General features: G+C 40.0%; 1 long non-coding RNA gene across 1 annotated transcript; it reads right to left on the reverse strand.

Annotated features, from left to right (window-relative positions):
* Positions 1-1,640: 1,640 nt before the first annotated feature.
* LOC309711747 lies at positions 1,641-2,408 on the reverse strand. Its single transcript, XR_014278091.1, has 3 exons — positions 1,939-2,408; positions 1,797-1,836; positions 1,641-1,703 (listed from the first exon to the last, which is right to left on the reverse strand). It is a non-coding gene; the product is annotated as an uncharacterized lncRNA (long non-coding RNA).
* Between the last annotated feature and the right edge of the window lie 1,721 nt (positions 2,409-4,129).

Genomic DNA, 4,129 nt, shown 5'->3' on the forward strand with positions numbered 1-4,129 from the left:
TAAACTATTAGTTTCTTTAAATCAGAGGTTCCCTAAACATACATGCAAGCTTTTACAAAACCTAACAGAAAAATGTCAACTTTAATAATAAGACTCTTCCACTGCTTTGATTGGATATAAAAAAGAAAATAAAAATAGATATTCTGTTGCACAGCACAACTTAAAAGTGTGTGTTGAAAAAATTCTGTAGTCAATCACTATCTAATCTAAAGACCCATATATGCTTTTTTAGAACTTGATAATGTTGCAGTTGATGATTACTCAGTTGCATCACAATTAGACTACGGTACTATGGACCTCGTGGGTTTCCCCTGCACGACCCTAGAAGAGTGTCAACAAGATGCTGATACTATTCAAAGTAAATCCAACTTGAGAAGAAAACAAATAATGTGATGAAATTTCAATACATTCTCTGATCATTTTAATCTAACAAGCAACAGTTAGATATGTATTACATTTCTCTGCAGCAACCAGGTGCCAGCTTTAGCCACAAGAGGGCACTCTGATCCCTCGTATAGGCACAACAACAGAGTTCAAAGTGGTCAAGGTGGTTATCACTTTAATTGGGTCAAATGTTTTTGTTTATTTCTTTGTATGTTTTATATATCAGACCCATCAATACAACCAAAATCATGGGACGAAAGGAAGCATTAGTTCCATCTATGCCAGAGCTAACTTTCTCCTCAGACCCCCCCCCCCCCCCTCTCAGAAAACACACAATGAGTGAAAGGGTGTAAAATATTTGGGAACTGTGTTTGAATCTAACACAAATGTTAATGTTATAAAGACACTCACTGACAGTATGACCCATGCAAACTTGGCTTTTATGGTATAGCAAGGATGCTGAAGTGTGCTTTAAAGTACCGCGTATATTTCAAATATTTGACATTTTTCTTTTATTTCCTGGGGTAATTATATTTCTGGCCCCCCCCCCCCCCCAAAAAAAAAAAAAAAGCTGTGTGCAAAGAGTTATTACAATAGGTTAAAAAAGTGGCACAGTTATATATAAAACACAAGCTCATTATGTCCTGATGTAATGAGTTTCTGATTAAATTTCATCTCACAAAACATATACAGGAAAGTTTTGCCTTATTCCTAAGACTATCAAATCAGTAAAAAAGAGAGATACCCTGATTTTGTAATACAAAGATAAATACATATAAGTATACATACAGCAAACATGTCCACTTTCTAGTGTGTGTTGTATAATCCCTGTTGATCGTGTAAAACCTGTCCTCACTTCCCATTAAGTGTCATGTGAGGGGTAAAGAAAACATGCTACACATTTGACGTTTCGCGTGCCAACTGCCTCAGATCAGGCTCAATGTACCTTCAGTTGTTTTACTTGATAATTTGTAAATGTCTCATGTGACTAATCTCATCACTTAAGCCAGATGGCATGAGGCCAGCAGCGGTAAAGAAGGTTAGGGTGAAACTGCTTCCACATGTGATTTTCTGGAAGGAGACACCACTTAAAGAAGAAGAGAGGTTTCACTTTGAAGACTTCAGCTGTGGAAGTCGCTCTTTCTTCCTAAACGTGCTTACTACCCCCAGCAAGGAAACCCAAACATTTTCATGCACGGAAGAAGAGTTCTGCAGAAACCTGTGGGTTTAAAACACTAAACAAAGCCAACCTGCCTCTCCTTCCTCTTGTGTCTGCCTTTCCGTGTTTTTGTTGCCGTTTCTGTGTAATATTCGGCGACCTGCACAAACAAGGCGATAAAACTTGAGTGTTTGTGAGTCTCCAAACAGCCAGTGTTTTTCCCGGTTGCCCAGGCAATAGACTACACCCTCACCTGAGACCTTTTTGCTGCAGGTGTGTTCAGTCTCTCAGCACTGCAGAGGAGGGCAAACACAGTCGGCTGATGCACACAGTTGGATACAAAATAATTAAATAAAGAGCTCTAGATTACGTATGTAGAAGGAGATAACGTGTACCTGTTCTGAGGTTTTGTTTCTCTGGCCGAAGTTCAGGCCAGGAAATGGTCTTAAGTGGTTTTGTACCAGCAGGTCATGTTAGGACATGTTCCCTGTGTGCTTTGCTTGCACATGAGAAGCACCTTGAGCTCCGCACCAGTTAAAAAAATGCAAGTTTAAAAGATGTTGACATTGGTTTGTTATTTCTTAAAAAAATACTTTTTGGTAGGAAATGAACAATTCTTGCAAAGCTGAATTGATATTTTCCTTGTTCTATTCTGCCTCACTTGGTGCGGTGTATTAGAAGCAGTTAATACCGTTACTACTCTTTCCACTAATTCCTACTTGTAGTTACACTCCCCGCTGATCTGAAGAAGCGCAGACGTGCTCTCGGTCGTCGTAAAAAAAAACAACCCATAATCTGGTTAAAGTCTGAAGTGCATTTTGTACTAATATGTGGAATTACAATAAAATTAAATCTAATCATCCAACCCTGTGATATTTGGCCCCTCTGTTCTCTGTTGTCAGCATAAAATGTATTTTAGGGAAGTAGTCGGGGAGGAGGCGTGGCACACTTATAGGTCTGCTTGTGGCTAACAGCTTCACTAGCAAACGCCCAGTCATCTGCTGCTGTGCACATGTAGCTAAGGGCACTCTGCTAGAGTAAAACTGTCTTCAGCTTTAATGTATAGCTAATGTGCATATCTCTATTGTGCTAGTCTGAGATCACACTGGTATAAAGAATTTCCGTGGTTGACCTGGGGCCCACACAGAGGTTAACAAGGAATCCATATGCAGCAGCGGGGCTGTAAAACAGCAGCTCTCTTAACCTGCAGGAAGTTACTCCAACCACTGACTTTATTTCACAATCTGTCAAACTGAAGTGGCTCCTTCCTTTGATCAGAGGTGTTTCATAAACCTCCATGTTTGCGACGTGACTGCATATCTGCGCTTTCCCATGGTGCATCGAAACAGCTCTTTCTCACTGAAAGAGCGGGTGTTTTGCGTCTTGGGCTCAGCTGCATAAACTTCCAGAACCAGCTCATCGGCCAACATCCAAACAACCAGATGTGGGATTCACGCTAAAAAAAAAGAAACCCTGTATTTTCTCACATTTCCCCTGACCTTTTGAATGACTGACATGGTCGGGATCAAAGAAGATCTGACTGCCCTACAATAACATTCTAGGGATGCAAGATGGGAACAGACAGCCAGACAGACAGAAAAAGAGCACAACTGCTGATCATCACTTTTGCACCAGGAACTGAAGCCACATGAGGCAGCTGTCTTTGCGTCAGACTACGACCACAGCTTAATAGACGTAGATGAGTTTCAGAATCGCACAAAAACAAGCAAAATCAAAGCTCGCTGCCTTTTGTTTGATTACCTTGTCAACCAAACAGCTGCTGCGAGCATTGCTGAACATCACACGCCGAGCACGGTCACTGTTTACAGTGCTCCATCTGAGCCACAGGCTGCTGTTAACGCCAGTGCAACTTTCTGTAATCCGCAGAAATGCTTCTATTGTTGGATCATGCATAAACACTATTGTTTGGCATGAGAAAACCATGAGCTCTGACTATGATTTTCCAATCTCAGTGGACTAAACATTAAGATCTAGAACAGTGAGACTGTTCTGTTTATGTAAGGGACACTTATGGATGTTGATTAGGGCGATGAAAAATGATTTAAAAATTCAGAATAAACAGCAGTAAATAAAGCTTATCTTTCATGGCTCTAAACCAACAGTAGATTGCTAATCAACATAACCACACATTAATGTGGTTTCAGGCAATGCTTGAATAGTAATTTAAAAGTTGAAATCTGCATATGTAACCACCTCTTTTGCAATAAACATTTTATTTCTGGCTTGAGGGCCTTACTTTTGGTTTTTTGGGCTTGACTGATAATTTCTACCTTCAAGTGTGATGCAAAAAGGAATAAAACTGTCAGAAAACGAAAGAGATAAATGTTCACATTACGGGTTTCCTGGCATTTAGATTTTAGTGTTTTAAAGTCGTGATTTAAAATGTAGATTCTGCCACTAAATGAGGAGCTAAGGGTGAAAGTTCATCTTGTCAAAATCCCAACATAAGTTATTTACAGAAGTGTTAGGCAAAAATAGGTTTGGGATACCGTTTTAGGCTATGCGGTCTTAACGTTTTGGTGACTGATCAGAGTCAGGAACACATTTAGTTAGTGTCCATTCAGA

The sequence above is a fragment of the Aulonocara stuartgranti genome (assembly GCF_965226115.1).
Source record: "Aulonocara stuartgranti genome assembly, chromosome: 7".
Taxonomy (NCBI): domain Eukaryota; kingdom Metazoa; phylum Chordata; class Actinopteri; order Cichliformes; family Cichlidae; genus Aulonocara; species Aulonocara stuartgranti.